Raw genomic sequence first — 18,467 nt, forward strand, 5'->3', positions numbered from 1 at the left:
ACAATCTCAGCTACTAATCTAAACTACCAATAATAAAATATATATCTATTTACAAATCACTCAACAAATCTAATTTTTATAAAAATGCAATAATTAAATGAGAACTGACATTATTAAAAAGATCCTTCTGAGTTTTGGGATTTGAAATAGATATCCCTTGTGATGGAATATTCAATGCAGTCAAGCAAGACATGCTTGACCGTGATCCTTTCATCACAAGGGATACAAAACGGAGGATCTTCACCTTTCAATAAATATTCATGAGTATATCTGGTATGGCCAATGCGACATCGTCGCATAATGACCTCTTCAAATCTGGACTGACAACCCAAGTAGGTGTAACCAATGTAGGGTTTTATTGCATGTAATTTATAAATACCTACTTGGGTGTCCCACTTCTTTTGCATTAGATCGCGGATGTATGTTCTAATGCTGGCTTTGTAATCAGAGTATGGGATAAGAAGTGGTGTCACAGATTTGTTGAGGGCTGCCTTAGCAGCAATATCAGCCATCGTGTTCCCAGAAATGCCAACGTGGCTGGGTAACCAACAAAAGACGATGTCGCATTGGCCAGTAGCAAGCTCATTATATAATTCAATAATTTCTAATAAAAATGGATGTTTACAAGAAATATTTTTAATAGCCTGAAGGCAAGAAAGTGAGTCAGAACAGATGATATATTGTTGATATTTAGGGTGATTTTTAATATATTTTAAGGCTGTTAATATGGCGTTTGCTTCTGCTGTAAAAATAGAGCTGTTATCTGGTAATCGAGAGGAGATTGTTCTGGATCCAATGACAGTGGCACAAGCCACCGCGCCACATCCTTGGACCCATCTGTAAATAAGGATTTGTAAGTATTATATTTATTTTTTAATTGATTATATTCTTGTTTATATTGTAATTCATTAGTTACAGATTTCTTAAACTTTGTCAGAGTTAGGTCAACTTCAGGCCTCACCAGTTGCCAAGGAGGAGAAGAAAGAAGACGGGAAGGAGATATATTTTCCAGCTCAATGCCAGCAGCAGAAATGAAGGGCTTAATTCTGTGCCCAAGAGGCGGAACAAGAGAAGGTTTTTTGGTGTATAAATCCTCATAGAGGGGATTGAAAACACAGTTAAATGCAGGGTTAGACTCGCTAGAATATAGTTTAGTAATGTATTGTAAAGATAATTTTATATGACGTTGTGAAAGAGAAGGCTCATCTGCTTCAACATATAGACTATCAATAGGAACGGTTCTAAAGGACCCAAGACAAAGTCTTAGGCCTTGGTGGTGGACAGAATCTAATAGTTTTAGGTTGCTTTTGCAGGCTCCACCATATACGATGGAGCCATAATCAAGTTTGGAGCGTACCAATGATCGATATAGGTGGAGGAGCGTAGCTTGATCCCCTCCCCACTTTGAGTTGGAAACAACTTTCAACAAATCGAGTGCCTTCAGGCATTTGGCTTTAAGTGATTTAATATGCGGCAAAAAGGTTAAATGGGAGTCGAAAATTAGACCCAAGAATTTGGCCTCCTTAACAACTTTGATGGGAGTACCATTTAAAGATAGTTCTGGATCCTTATGGGGCTTATATTTTCTACAAAAGTGTAGACAATTTGTTTTGGACTTGGAAAACTTAAAGCCGTTTTCAAGACACCATTTATTTATTTTATTTAAACACAACTGCAATTGCCGTTCAATAGTATGCATATTTTTACCACGACAAGAAATATTAAAATCATCCACAAAAAGTGATCCATCAATTGAATCGTTTAAAACCTTGGATAAACTGTTTATCTTGATACTAAACAATGTGACAGACAAAATACTGCCTTGAGGGACACCCTGATCCTGATTGTAATGATCAGACAGGGTTGAACCCACTCGGACTTGAAATTGCCTGTCAATTAAAAAGTTGGATATAAATTGAGGCAAACGGCCTCGTAATCCAAAGTCATGTAAATCTTTGAAAATCCCATGTTTCCAAGTCGTGTCGTATGCTTTTTCTAAATCGAAAAAGATCGACACTGCATGTTGTTTATTAATTATTGCACTTTTCACAAAAGACTCTAAACGTACTAAATGATCGATGGTACTACGGTTTTTACGGAAACCACATTGTATATTAGTTGTAAGGTTATTGGTTTCCAAGTACCAAACAAGTCGATTGTTGATCATACGTTCCATGGTTTTGCAAACGCAGCTTGTCAGTGAAATTGGTCTATAATTAGAGGGATCAGTATGATCACGTCCAGGTTTAGGTATGGGAACAATAATAGCATCCCGCCACGACGAAGGAAAATTTCCAGATGTCCAAATGTCATCAAAAATATGTAAGTGCGTCTCTAAACATGATTCAGGTAAGTGCTTCAGGAGTTGATAATGTATGTTATCAGCCCCTGAAGCAGTATCATGAGCCTGATCAAGAGCAGTATGTAGCTCATGTATCGAAAAGGTTTCATTGTAGTCGTCCCCATTATCTGAATTGAAATTAAGAGATTTCTTTTCTTGCTGTTTTTGATATTTTTGGAATGCAGGTAACTAATTAGATGAGGAAGAATGTTTGGCCAACGTCACACCAAGTTTATTTGCAATATCTGATTTATCAGTCAATAACTGAGTCCCATCTTTGAGATGGTGAATGCTACATTTATAGCCCTTACCCTTGATTTTCTGGATCATATTCCACACCTTTGATATAGGTGTGCGCGAATTGATTTTTGAGACATAGTTTCGCCAAGAGTGGCGTTTATTTTGCTTGAAAGAACGTCGTGCTTTAGCGTTTAAAATTTTAAGTTTGTCCAAATTGTGGACCATAGGATGACGACGGAAATAGTGCTCGGCTTTCTTCCGTGCCTTCCTAGCTTGTTTGCAATCATTGTTAAACCATGGTTTTCGTATGTGTGGGTTTGTAGAGGACTTAGGAATACATTCATCGGCAATTTTATTCAGTTCATCAGAGAATAGTTGGACAGGGTCAGCAACATCTATAAACAGTTCCGGTTTTAGGTTGGTTGATGCAAGTATTTCAAATAAAAGCCAGTTGGCCTTAGTAAAGTTCCATCTGGACATTGGAGGAACATCAGATGGAGTTATGGCTTGTAGAAAATGGTCACTTCCACACAGGTCGTCATGGACTGACCATTCAAACTCATTCAGCAGGGTAGAGTCGGTAATGGATAAATCAAGGGAAGAATATGTTCCTGTACCAGGATGTAAATAGGTGTGGGAATTATCATTCAAGATACATACATTGTTATTAGAAATAAAGTCTTCCAGCAGTTTCCCTTTTGTGTTGGTATGTGTACCTCCCCAGAGAGGGTTGTGGCCATTCAAATCACCCATGATGATACAGGGCTTGGGAAGTTGGTCATAGAGTGCCTCGAGATCAACAAGCTGTACAGAGGAGGAAGGGGGAATATAGAGAGAGCACAATCTAAAAACAATGTGCATGGTCACACGAACAGCAACAGCCTGAAGTGTTGTATTCAGAGTAACAGGACTGTGTATTACACCCTGCCTGATTAATATGGAAGATCCTCCAGTGGCTTTTGGCCCCGTAGGAGAAAAGAAGTTGTATGAAGAATATTGTCTTATATCAATTTGATCTGTTTCCTTGAAAAACGTTTCTTGTAGACAAAATGCCGACGGTTTAAAATCTTGTATCAGTAACTGTATATCATTAAAATTATTTTTTAGTCCTCTACAATTCCACTGAATAATGTTATTAGAGCTGCTCATGGAGGTGAAATTGGAGATCGTGACCGGGAGGGAGGTTTATTCCCATGGATGGGGAGGGACGGACTCACGTCCATCTCCAGAGGATCAAATGTATTATGAACCTCTATCTGAGTTGTTGTAGGAGAAGCGATCTCTAAATTTTTGTGCGCCCTCGCCTTTTTTGCTTGCTTTTTTTCTTTACTTGTTAAATGAGTTTTACCGTCTGCGTGAGGGTCATTCTCATTTCTTTGCTGTGGTTCACGAGTATTATCCTGTATGGGTTGAGAGTCTGTCTGAGACGAAAATGTTACTTTCCTCTGAACCGGCTCACTCTGGCATACCTAAAAGAGTTCACTAACCTGAATATGGTCTGTTTTGAGCCAAGAAATAACTGTTTGGCAGAAAACTGATACAGTAGGAACTTTAGTCACAAGAGCAGGCGAGGAAATCGCAGCTGAATAGGTTTTTGTAGACAGGTTCTGGCCAATAGATGGTACCAACTTTTTAGCTTCTTGATAAGTGATGTTATTCGTGTGTTTTATCTTCAGGATACTGGTCTCACGGAGGAAAATTGGACATGATTTTGAGGAAGCCATGTGCTGTCCGCCGCATTTGACACACTTCATGTTGTCTGTACACTCTGAGCTCTCATGAGCACCACCACAGCGGAAGCATGTTGAAATGCCACAGCAAAATTTGGAACCGTGTCCAAACTTTTGACAGTTGTAACACCTGAGTGGGTTAGGTATATAGACCTCCACACTGATGTTGAAGTAGCCGGCTTTAATAGATTTAGGAAGAACTGGAAGTGAGAAAGTGAAGAGATACGTGTTAGTTTTGCTGATAGTACCATCATGTTGTTTCTTCGTAAACCGCTTGACAGCAGTCACTCCTTGACTTTTCAATTCAGCAGCGATTTCCTCTTCGCTCATGTCAGTCAAGCAACGAGCGCGATCTCTGATAATTCCTCGAGTAGAATTCAGTGTTTGGTGCACCGACACAACAATGTTGGTGTTAACAAACTGTTTTAAGGACAGCAGGTTAACAGACTGTTGCCGCAGTGCACATTCCACTAGGAGTGAACCACCTCGTAGACGCGTGACATTTTTTACATCACCACATACACCTTGAATGCCCTTGGAAATAGCAAAAGGGTTCAATTTTAGAGTGTCCCCATCAGCAGGAGCAATGACAATAAACTTTGGCCAAGCATCTACGACGGTAGGAGATACATCATCATCAGAAGACAAAGCCTCAACATGTCGACGTTTGTTTTGTTTTGCGGAACCAGAAGAATTGTTTTGAGACATGATAGAATTAATATGGTTCAGCACCCCTGTTCCCCACCCGCCATCGAGTGTCAACAAAAACGGTGTCACAGGGGAAGCCACACTGCAACACCAGGGCTACAGGGGTGTTATACTCCAGAAATAGAGACATGAAAAGCTGTAGTCACTAAAAGAAGAAATGTCAGGCTGGTTCGGCCCATGGCATTTTCCTTAAAGAAACACAGAAATCAGAGGTCTGTATAACCAGATTGGCCCATGAGCCACCGCCTTCTGGCATACGACTCTAGGCAGTTTCATAGATACATGCAATTATATGATTCGATTTAAAGAGCCAAGACCAAATAATATCTTAAATAGGTGCAGAAATACTCCCCATGCACAGGGCCTGGCGTGACCAGCCGATTGGTAGAACCGGGCCAGTTCTACCACCCGTCTAGGTGAAGTAAGGGTCGAAGTGGTGTGTTGGGCAAAAGGAACACTGTTCCTGGCTCCTTTACCCTCAACCACCAGAATCCCGTCCTCCACCGACACAGGGGCGCAACCCACGGCAAACGGGTTGGTGGACCAAATATCCCCCCGTGTCCACAACGGGGGGTCGAAGGGCGCTTAGCGTTACCCAGCACCCACCACGAGGAGGTGGCCCTTCATGGGTGCCGGTCTGATTGGATTTGGGGCGTACCAGGAAGTGGTTCTGCAGTTTGTGTAGATATTGCAGGTGAGAATATCAGAGGAGAATCAGATTTAACCCAGGTCAAGTTTGTTTGACAGCATGCAGATGATTTTGTTATTCTAGTTGTTGCTTCTGACTGTGTTCTGGTGATAGAAGCATAGCTCTCTTTATGCTCGGAGCTTTGAACTAGTTTTTTTGCATCTGCAAAACTAATGTTTTGGGTGAATTTGATTCGATTTATCTCCATTTGACGTTTCCAAACAGGACAGCTTTTGGAGTAAGAGGAATGATCCCCTGCACAGTTTGTACATTTTTTGACAGTACTGTCACAATCTTCTGTTGTATGTGTCTTCTCACCACAGTGAGCACATACAACAGACAATTTGCAAGTATTTACGCTATGACCGAACTTTTGACATTTGAAGCACCTGAGAGGGTTCGGAATGTACGTGTCAACATTGATGTTACAATATCCTGCCTTTAGAGATTTTGGAGCATTTGGTGTAGAAAATGAAAACAGGTAGGTATTTGTTTGTATAACAGTATCGTTTTTCCTGGTTGTGAAACGTTTGACATAGAGTACGCCTTGATCTTTCATCTCAGAGACGATGTCAAGTTCTGACATGTTAGCAAACAATCGATCCTGATCTCTGATAATTCCTTTGCTCGTGTTGAGTGTTTTGTGAGCTGAGACCGTGACTAGAATGCCGACAAAAGAATCAATACTCATAAGGTTGGTGGCTTGGTGCCTCTTTGCACACTCAACCAGCAGAGCACCGGAACGTAATCGTTTAATGTTCTTAACGTCACCAGCTATGCCTTGTATACCTTAAGCTACGGCAAAAGGATTCAACTTCAAAGGTGTCTTGTCAATAGTTTCAAGCACAAGAAAACGTGGCCAGTAATCAATTGAGTTGGGCAGTCTGAGGTCAGTTTCAACAGGATCAGTGTCAAGATGACGCTTGGTCTTTTTTTTTGGGGGGGGGGGGTTAGGTAAGCCATGGTTAGTTAGTAAGATTTCATCATCCGAGCTCTCCACCCACCATGGAGTATCACAAGGACAATGCTAAAAACAAGTGGATTTCCAACTTGAAGCACCAAGGATACCTGGATGATATACTCCAGCAGAAGAATTAAAAGATTAATAATTCCACCAGATCGGCCCATGAGCCACCGCCGTCTAGGCATAAGACTCTAGGCAAAGTTCATAACAGTATATTTCAAAATTACAAACGTTTTAGATAAACAAGTAGGCAAAGACCGAAATTAAAACAATTCCAAATCAAATTGTTGCAATGACATATATAGATATAGTCTATGCACAGGGCTTGGCGTGACCAGCCGATTGGTAGAACCGGCCAGTTCTACCACCCGTCTAGGTGAAGTAAGGGCCGAAGTGGTGTGTTGGGAAAAGGAACACTGTTCCTGGAACCAGTGCCCTCAACCACCAGAATCCCCTCCTCCACCGACACAGGGGCGCAACCCACGGCAAACGGGTTGGTGGACCAAATATCCCCCCGGGTCCTCAACGGGAGGTCGAAGAGCGCTTAGCGTTACCCAGCACCCACCACAAGGAGGTGGCTCTTCACGGGTGCCTGGTACTATTATGTATGGTGGGATGTGGTACTATTAAACAATTGTTTATTCTGGTGGTCCAATGTCATTATCTAAAGCAGTTTCGTGAACGTCTGGCATGAACCATATATTTAACAGAATATTGAAGAATTGATCTTCCACCTTGTCCGTTAAATATTAATGTGCTGCATTCGATTATTTGGATGTGTTGGTCTCAAGCTATCTATTCTTTTGTATCTGTATTAACATTTAGGTCTGCCTTTCCTATCGATTTCACTGTTCAGCTGAATTACTTGTCGATAATGAATCGTTTTGTTAAGCAGTTGTTGTCTTTCTGTGTTTCAAATAGGGTTCCTACACTTGTTTTCAACAATCCATCAGCAGTGCAATATCGGTCTCACTTTGATTATTGGTGGTATACGGCTAGGTTTTAATTGATGTGACTAAATCTATTTTATATCTATGTGTTATTAATTTGATCAGGTTTGTTTTATGTTGAGACTGTGATACACCTTCCTGTTTTACATTCCTTTGTCGATGTATTTGTTATGAAGAATATTACCGATGCGCAAAGTGCGACAAAAGTACCTGGACGACCAGGACATTCGTCAGCACCCAAGTGCATCCCAAACGTGCTCTATTGGATTAAGGTCAGGGGACCTCGATGGCCAGTCCATGACGTTGATTCCAGCGTTTTGAAGGAAATTTCGTGTCAACATCGCGGTATGCGGCTGAGCATTATCATGCTGGAACTGTAGACCTGGGCCGTGAGCTGCCATGAAAGGAACGAGTTCAGGGGTGAGCACCTGGTTGCGGTAAGCAGCAGCTGTGAGGTTTCCACGGATGACCAGAAGTCGGGAACGGTTGTTCCCACAGAAAGCACCCCACACCATGCAACTTCCGCCCCCGAATGTGTCGACTTCCTGTACACAACATTGGGCATACCGTTCACGACGTCGTCTCCAGACTCGATGCCTGCCGTCCGCGAATCTGAGGGTAAATCTGGATTCATCGCTAAAGAAGACTCGATTCCAGTCTCTCTGGGTCCATCGGAGGTGACGTTGGGCCCACAGCAGACGTTGACGTTGATGAAACGGCGTCAATATTGGCCCACGATATGGACGTCTAGAATAGAGATTGGCAGCCCGCAACCGATTTCGAATGGTCTGTGAGGACAGTCGACCTCTAAACATCTCAGCCCTGGTTCGTGTAGCCGGCAGAAATCTGTCACGTCTTCTGCTCGTGACGTCACGCGTGGACGACTCGACCTTGGGCAATCAGAAGTGGTGCCAGTTTGTTGTAGACGACCTCGCAAGTCATATACAGTATGACGGCTGCATCCCATTGCTCTTGCGACGTCAATAACTGATCTTCCCGCTTGCAACATGCCAACGGCACGTTCACTTGACAATCGTGGCATTTCAAGTACCGTTAGAACTGTGGTTTAAAAGTATTTTTTTAATTCTTGAGGCCAATGCAAATACGTGCATATGAAGAAAACGTCGATGCGAAGATCACGTGATCGACTGCACGTGCAAAACCTGATTTGGCACTAACGTCATTTGCACGACGAATGGATGGGTTTGAGTGGGTTTTGCTAACGTTTTTGTAGAGTTGAAAGATAGGGATCCCATTTCGGATACATAGATGTATCATCAGAGAAAAATTATTCATTATTTTTCAAATTACATTTTGTGAAGTTTCTTTTTTGACTCAGTATATTTTGGAAACATAGTTTCGCCAAGACTGACGTTTATTCTGCTTAAAGGTACGAAGAACCTTGACATTTAAAAGTTTAACTTTATCGAAATTATGGACAGTAGGATGTCGGTGAAAATATTTTTCTTCCTTCTTCCTACTCTTTCTGGCCTGTTTACAGTCATCATTAAACCATGGTTTACGGATATGTGGAATTGCAGAGGACTTTGGAATAGTTTCATCAGCAATATTCATCAGTTTACCAGAGAATAATTTAATCGGATCTAGAGCATTGTTAAAAGAGTCAGATTTCAAGTTGTCAGTACACAGGTTTTGAAATCATGGCCAGTTGGCCTTATTAAAACTCCACCTTGTTGCAGGTGGATCATCATGCGGGTTTATAGATGAAAGTATTGTGGGGAAATGGTCACTTCCACACAGGTCTTCATGGACTGACCATTCAAATTCGTTATATATATTTGGATCTGTGAGAGACAGATCAAGTGCAGAATACGTTCCAAAACCAGGATGTAAATAAGTGGCTGATCCATCATTTAAGATACATAAATTATTATTATAAATGAAGTCTTCGATGATTTTCCCTTTGTTGTTAGTATCGGTACTTCCCCACAAAGGGTTGTGTCCATTAAGATCACCCATGATAATACAGGGTTTGGGAAGCTGGTCGAATAGATCCTGCAGATCGGACTGCTGAAGAGCCGAAGATGGAGAAAGGTACAAAGAACAGAGCGTGAAGGTTATTTGTAAAGAAAGACGGCCAGTAACAGCCTGAAGATTGCTTTTAAGAGGGACAGGGCTATGAATAACACCCTGCCTCACCAAAATAGAAGCATCACCAGTTGCTTTATCACCTGGGGGTGAAAACGAATGAAATGAATTGTAATGACGAAAATCAAAGTTATCCGTACTTTTCAGATATGTCTCCTGTAAACTAAGAGCTGATGGTTTAAAATCTTGGGATAATAATTGTAAATCATTAAAATTGTTTCTAAGGCCACTGCAATTCCATTGTATAACATTATGTGAGCAACTCATGGGGGTACAATAGGAGAACGTGGACGACATGAAGTCCCTTTATGCTGAGATGGCTGTGAGGGGCTTGTGTCGATATCTAGTGGTTCATAGGTGTTAGGAACCTCTAAAGGCATTTCCTCAGAAGGTGAAGAGTTAGTGGATGGGGTGTATCTATTTTCTATTGAATATCCGTCTGAGACCCAGACCTCAACAGAGTGACCAAGGCAGTAGGTTTTGTGGGTTGGGAAGTAGGTTTTCTGGATGAAGATACTGTTTTTTCTGTGTTGACCCAGGTCAAGTCAGTCTGGCATGCAGCTGAGGACATTGCTACGGATCGGGTGACTGCAGCGGAGTACGTGATATGAGACGGAGTTAGAGATTGATTTGTGTAACGTTTGTTGGCTTCAAGATGGGAAATGTTTTTTTCACATTTAATTTCATTATATTCAATTCTCTTTGATATACAGGCACCCGTGAAGAGCCACTTCCTCTTGGTGGGTGTTGGGTAACGCTAAGCGCTCTTCAACCTCCCGTTGTGGACCCGGGGGTATATTTGGTCCACCAACCCGTTTGCCGTGGGTTGCGCCCCTGTGTCGGTGGAGGAGGGGATTCTGGTGGTTGAGGGTAAAGGAGCCAGGAACAGTGTTCCTTTTGCCCAACACACCACTTCGACCATTACTTCAACTTGACGGGTGGTAGAACTGGCCGGTTCTATCAATCGGCTGGTCACGCCGTGCCCTGAGCATGGATAATTATAATTCCTGTATATACTGATATTTCATGTGGTTAATATTGAAACCACCAACTTTAGAATATATTCCAACTTTGCCTAGTGTCCTATGCCAGAAGGCGGTGGCTCATGGGTCAATCTGGCTTTAATGACCTCCGGGTTCTATTTGTCATCAGGTAATTGTCTAGGGCCGGACCAGCCGGACCTTTTACTCTGTTTGACTATTATAGCTACTTGTGTCTTTCTTGCTGGAGTACAGCATCCTTGTAGCCCTGGTGTTGTAGTTGGCTTCCGCTGCAATTCCGTTCTTGTTGACATTCCATGGTGGGTGGGGAGCAAGGGTGTTGAATATATCTTTCATTATGGCTACCCAACTACCCACTGGTTCCAGATCAAAAACGAAAAGAAGGCACATTGATACTGATGCTGCAACATCTTCTGATGAGGAATCCTTAAACAATATTGATTCTTGGCCACGATTTCTTGTTGTCAATGGAATTGATGGCACACCCCTCAAAATCAATCCTTTCATTATTTCAAAATCCATTGAAGGCATTTGTGGAACTGTTAAAAATGTTACACGTCTCCGGTCTGGTTCTCTTCTTGTGGAATGCGCAAGGAGACAACAGTCTCAAAATCTCCTCAAGGCTCATCATTTTGCCAATACTGAGATTGTCGTATCAATCCTCAAGACGCTAAATTCATGTAGAGGCATCGTACGGGACCGTGAAAAGTGCCTCTCAGATATGTCTGAAGAGGAGATTGTGGCAGAAATGAAATCTCAATGAGTACTGTCTGTAAAACGGTTCACTAGGAGAGAAGGTGACATTATCATTAAAACAAACACCTACCTTTTCACATTTGCTCTCTCAAAGATTCCATCTTCTGTCAAAGCAGGGTACTTCAACATCGGAGTGGATGTGTACATACCAAATCCACTCCGTTGTTTTAAAGGTCACATAAACCCTAGGGGGTAAAAATTCATAAATCACTAACTGGCATCGTTATAAATGAAACCCCGTCATTAAAACTACTCATTTCGACCTTTAATTGACTTAAATCGACCTTTTTGACAACAGTGCACAATTCTCACCCGCGAACGAAATTTCAACCAATCAGAGCGGCGCGACTCTGTGACGTCATATGAGGAAGAGCTTTGAGGGCCGATGCAGAATTCATCTACATTTTAGGGGGGTAAATTATCTTGTTTACAGGCTTGTATAAACCTGAAATCGTGACAATTGTTGTGGAAAATGAAAGCTATATGTTCTCACAATCTACTGGCATTTAATTTTGTCTCCTGCTTTGCCTAGTTTCTGAGTTACAACTTGTTTTCATAGACGCTTCTGTCACAATTGATTGGTGTCGTTAGGCCCTATTTGTATAATGACTGATCCAAATTGATCCCATTTCTGTGTTTTTTTACCCTCGATATTTAATCATGTCATGTAAAAATCTGTTTGTATTCTCAAAACAGTGTCGGCCCATAAGTTTTCACATGCAATACAGCAATTAATACTCCCTTGTTGTAACCCGTGTTAGGTGGTATAAACCTACACATGTTATTTGTCATCATTCACTTGATGGCCAGTTAATGAATTTATAACAGGTGTAATTAGTGGTAACACACTTAGATTACCCGACAAAGGTTCCCATTTGGCATTTCTTGTGTCTGGAGTAAATATTCAACATTATAAACATCGATCAAAGGATTAACCGATAACACGCTGATTGATTAATTACTTTTATCTTACACAGCGGAATTGTCAAAAGGTAGTGTTTATGTATGTAGAGTTACTAATCTATACTGAATACACTCTGCCGTGTCGGTGTCTGCGTAAAAACAACGTCCTTCTTTCAAAGGATTAACCGGCAATACATTGATTGATTGCCCATTATTGGCTAACTAAATTACTGTTTTTAATGAAAGGCGGACATTCTGCAATTAGTTGCCAGGTGTGCTATCTTGGGCGACCAATGAGACTATACACCAATACCTGAAAAGATTTATCACTTTTTCGTATATTAAACTGTTAAAAGACACATCATTTGGAACAGTTTTGTGGATATTGATGGATACATTCCTCAAACAAGGTAATGGCCTGATATTGTTCCTATAACTTTAATCTGTTTTAATTTTAATATTTGCATTTTGTTTTTTATTCATTTGTCGTAGCATTCAACAGAATCATTGTTTTCGCCGTGAAGTGTAACGAGACAGACAACATACACTAGGGTGTGTGTGCGAATTATGATTCACATTGGCAAACTATAAAATGTCTAGATATTACAGTCCTGTTATAAATTCACTATAAGTATCAGCAGAACGTCAGCTTTTTATTTAGTTTCAAAATGCATAAAAGTATGATAATAAACTAATTAGGATTATAAGACCAAATATAAAGACACACATTGACTAGTATCTACATACTGGTGAGTGGACATTAACCATGTGAATGTAGCAAGAAATTTATCGCGCAGAATTGTGACTTCGACCCCCACCTCGCTTCCGTGGAAGAAATCGTTATGTTATAAGTTGTGTCATGCAAAATCCTTTTGGTTACGATTCCAATACATATTTAACTACGAGTAGAAAGTAGTTTTGATTTTCTAACTTGATGAAAACAAACTATAATCTCATTAATTCTAACAGACTTTACGATTTTCAAAAATGGCGGCGCCCTTTCGGGAACATCCACCAGTCTGTGGATAAATGCTATTTAGGTTTGTTTTCACCGAGTTACAAAATCAAAACTACTTTCTACTGGTAGTAAAATATGTATTTTATTGATGGCCAATAGGATTTTGCATGACATAGCGTATAACATAACAATTTCTCCTGGCAGCGAGGTGGGTGTCAATATAATACTACTTACAATATTATTGTTACTTCGACCACAACCTCACTTCCGAGGAAGAAATCGTTATGTTACAAGTTGTGTTATGGAAAATCTTTATGGTCATCAACCATATACATATTTTACTATAACTAGTAAGTAGTTTTGATTCTTTAACTTCCGTGAAGCGATCTGAACACAAGTAAGATATCGTTTCAGGCTTCCACAACGCTCGCTTCGCACTCACAAACATAACCCATTTAGCACGAACTGCGAGGTCCTGTGGAAATCTGTGCACGGTGACACCATCACCCGACCCCTAGGAGTGAGTGAGTGAGTGAGTTAATATTTAACGTCACACCGACCCCTAGGAGCAATTGACGACAAAGCAACGATTCGGCATGTCGTCGTTCATGTCGAGAAATCATCAAAATGATGAGCGTGCAACACACTTTCCATACAACTAACTGAAAATCGTTCCTCATATGACGTCACTGCAGTGCTCTGGCGACAGAGTTACGTAACCTGTCTGTGGTTTCGTTGGCGGGCGAGAGGGAAGCAGGCGACTTTTTGGCCACTTTTAATCGCTCGGTATTAATTAACCACAAGTTTTTAAAGAATAAATTTGGTGTTCCGCATAAGACTAACCACAAATCTTTCATATGTAATGGTTAAAAGAGTAACAAAAAACAAAGTTTAGTGGTTCTTTAAATGCCAACAATTTGGTCACGGTGCGAGGTCTTGCAGAAACCCCCAAGTTTGCTTCCGATGTAGTAACAATCATGATGGCACTGACTGCACTGATGCTATCAAGTGCGCAAATTGTAAGGGTGACCATATGACCTCCTCAAAAACATGTCCCCGTTGCACAGCACTTTCAGCTTCTCAACCATTCACTACAGGGAACTTACCCCGCGTCTCCAGCCACCTTTCCAAGGCGTTCTGACTAGCACCTTTACCTGGCAGGCAGACGGTATTTACCTGTCGGTATCCCACACCTGGGATGGCGTGTCGTTGCCTGAACTACGGTATAGCCCCGTACTTTTTCCCTGACGATAAGAGATGTGCGAGAGGTACAGTGTCAGTACCCGGGGGCCCTTGGAACTTTACCGTAGTCCCTCCAGCAAAAACAAGACGATGATCTTCGTTCAGTAGTTGCCATGTTGCTCAATCTTGATAGTGTAGTAGTTTTCCCCTTACCTAAGCTGTGAGTCACCTCACCTTATTACCTCCGTTACTGATTTCCTACCTTACAACGTTATTAATCACTTCATATCTTAAATATATTATTATCCTCTCATAATTAATATCTTATCACCTCTTAATCACCTGTTATTAATAATGTTAATTGTATATCTATTATTGTAGCAAGTACCATAATCTCATGCCTATAATACTAAATCTAGTATTCACAATCTTAAAGATGGGAATCAATTATTGACGAATAAATCAGATATTGCAAATAAACTTGGAGACTCTTTGGCCAAACATTCTTCCTCATCTAGCAACAGCAAGAGAAGAATTTTATTAATTTTACTTCAGATAATGGGGAGGATTACAACAAACCTAATCGATACACGAACTTCATACTGCCCTTGACCAGGCTCACGATACTGCTTAAGGAACTGATGGTATACATTATCAACTCCTGAAGCACTTACCAGAATCATGGTTAGAGACCCTTTTGAATATCTTTGATAACATTTGGACATCTGGAAAATTTCCTTCCTCGTGGCGCGATGCTATCATTGTTCCCATCCCTAAACCTGGACGTGATCATACTGATCCCTCTAATTATAGACCAATTTCACTAACTAGCTGCGTTTGCAAGACCATGGAACGCATTACATGAAATAAAACCCTATATCGGTTACACTTACTTGGGTTGTCAGTCCAGATTTGAAGAGGTCATTATGCGACGATGTCGTATTGGCCACACTAGATATACGCATGAGTACCTATTAAAAGGTGAGGATCCTCCGTTTTGTATCCCTTGTGATGAACGAATCACGGTCAAGCATGTCTTGCTTGACTGTGTTGAGTACTCCATCACAAGGGATATCTATTTCAAATCCCAAACTATGAAGGATCTTTTAAATAATATAAGTCCTCATTTAATTATTGCTTTTTTAAAAGAATTAAATTTGTTAACAGATATGTAAATAGCTAAATATTTTATGATTGGAAGTTATTGGAAGAATTAGTAACACAGATTGTTAGTGGCTGTATCCTCGAGGGGGGGTTAAAGTACTGTAAAATTACTGTCCTCCTGAGAGAGTACGTAAGTCCCAAAACACTCAAAGTAAATTTCAACTTTTCGTTTTTTAATCGTAGAATATGCGTCATTTTAATGTATGGCTAGATATATCTCAATTGCTAACAGCTGAGGGGATGATGTAAATCCAGCTAGGGCCCATGCAGGAAGCAAATATACTGTAAGTCCCCATGGTCCCTAGTATGGTGATCTACCTTCAGTTGTTGGCAATCTATAGCCTGTTTTTATATTGTATTGTCATTTCTAGTTCCAATATTTTAGATTTAATTGCTAGTTTTAAATGGATATCTGTGATACACTAGTAGTTTTACTGTTCTTCGTCAACAGGTTTTTTAATGTCCTACTTTATTGATCTATAATATAATTATAAACTGTTCTCGTCACGATATGGCTGAAATATTGCCGATGTGACGATATATATTAACTCACTCACTCCATGGAACGCATGATAAATAATCGACCTGTTTGGTACTTGGAAACGAATAACCTAATAAGAGATATACAATGTGGATTCCGTGAAAACAAAGGTGAGGTGAGGTGAAATTGGGTTTAACGTCGTGCTTGAGAATATTTCGCTCATATGACGACGTGCATGCGTGTGTATGTATGTGTATGTGCGGCTGCTTGTACTAGCCCAGACTTAAGCTGGTTTTATAGTGCTAGCCCAATGAGATACCATGCCGCAGTGAAGCATGAATACCCCACTCAGACACATTATACTGACTCTGAGCCGACCAGTCCTTGTTGTACCCATTAATGCCGAGCGCCAGGCAGGGACCAACAAGTACCATATTTTAACGTCTTTTGTTATGACGCGGTCGGGGATCGAACCTGCGACCTTCCGCTCTTCGGGCGGACGCTCTAACCACTACACCACGGAGGCGGTCGTAAAAACAGAAGTACCATTGACCATTTAGTGCGTTTGAAATCTTTAGGAATTAATAAACAACATTTTAAAAGATGACTTTGGATTACGAGGTTGTTTGCCTTAATCATTATAAATCAGGATCAGGGCGTCCCACAAGGCAGTATTTTGTCCGTAACATTATTTAGTATCAAAATCAACAGTTTATCAAAGGTTTTAAATGATTCAATAGATAGATCACTTTTTGCGGATGATTTTAATTTTTCTTGTGGAAACGACAACTACAGTTGAGTTTAAATAAAATAAATAAATGGTATCTTGAAAATGGCTTTAAATTTTCTAAATCAAAAACTAATTGTATATATTTTTGACGTAAATACAAACTGCAGAAAAAGACCCTGAACTTCGTCTAATTAAAGTTGTAAAGGAGGCCAAGTTCTTGGGTCGTATTTTTGACTCCCATTTAACTTTTCTTCCCCATATTAAACATCTCAAAAGTAAATGCCTGAAGGCACTTGACTTGCTGAAAGTGGTGTCCAATTCTAAGTGGGGAGGGGATCAAGCTACCCTCCTACACCTATATCGATCACTGGTCTGTTCCAAACTTGATTATGGCTCCATCGAATATTGTGGAGGCTGCAAAAACAACCTTAAAATTCTTCATTCCGTCCACCACCAAGGTCTAAGACTTTGTCTTGGATCTTTTCGAACTTCTCCTGTTGATAGTCTCTTACACAACGCCGTATAAACTTATTTTTACAATACATTACAAAACTATACTCTCACGAATCAAACCCTGCTTCAATCCCCTCTATGAGGATGTGTACAACAAGAAATCGTCTCTTGTTCCGCCTCTTGGTCTGAGAATTAAACCATTCATTTCTGCTGTCGGCGTTGAGCTGGAAATATATGTCCTTTCCGTCTTCTTTCTTCTCCGCCCTGGCAGTTGGTTAGGCCACAAGTAGACCTAACATTAACCACATTTAAAAAGTCAGAAACTAATGAATTACAACATAAACAAGAATTTAATCAATAAAAAAGTAAATATAATACCTACAAATCTCTATTTACAGATGGATCTAAGGATGGTGGCGCAGTTGTTTGTGCCACTGTCATTGGATCCAGAACAATATCTTCTCGATTACCAAATAACAGCTCTATTTTCACAGCAGAAGCTAACGCCATATTAACAGCTCTGAAATATGTTAAAAAACATTCTAAATATAAACAATATATTACTATTTTCTGACTCTATTTCTTGGAGGCTATTAAAAATCTTTCTTGCAAACATCCACTAGAAATTATTGAATTATATAATGAATTGGCTACTACTCAATATGTAGTATCGTTCTCAGTTGGTTACCCAGCCACTTTGGCATTTCTGAGAACACATTGGCCGATCTTGCGGCCAAGGCAGCACTAAATAAATCTGTGACACCGCTTGTCATCCCATACTCTGATTACAAAGCTAACATTAGAACCTACATCCGTAATCTGATAAAGAAGAAGTGGGACACCCAAGTAGGTATCAATAAATTACATGAAATAAAACCCTATATTGGTTACACTTATACTGAACCACAAAAGAAATGTCGCACCGACAGCGGTTTCTTAAAGTACACACTTTAATTCACTCTAATTAACAATCAAAACGGAGGACTGAGTTCAAACTTGACAATTATGGTTAACACATTTTCGGGAATCACATTTAGAGTTCACACAAACAAAATCACCAAAAATGGGGTGGGGTCTTATGACTTAATCAATATAGCGAGCAGCTGCCA

The 18,467-nt window shown here is 40.4% G+C and overlaps 1 long non-coding RNA gene across 1 annotated transcript; it reads left to right on the forward strand.

The window, feature by feature from the left end:
- The first annotated feature begins 276 nt into the window (after window positions 1-276).
- LOC124285259 lies at window positions 277-18,122 on the forward strand. The gene is made up of 3 exons (XR_006900775.1): window positions 277-292; window positions 1,075-1,082; window positions 18,039-18,122. It is a non-coding gene; the product is annotated as an uncharacterized LOC124285259 (long non-coding RNA).
- The last annotated feature ends 345 nt before the right edge of the window (window positions 18,123-18,467 follow it).

This window comes from Haliotis rubra, unplaced genomic scaffold, assembly GCF_003918875.1.
Source record: "Haliotis rubra isolate DU_JTF1 unplaced genomic scaffold, ASM391887v1 Scf357, whole genome shotgun sequence".
Classification (NCBI taxonomy): Eukaryota; Metazoa; Mollusca; class Gastropoda; order Lepetellida; family Haliotidae; genus Haliotis; species Haliotis rubra.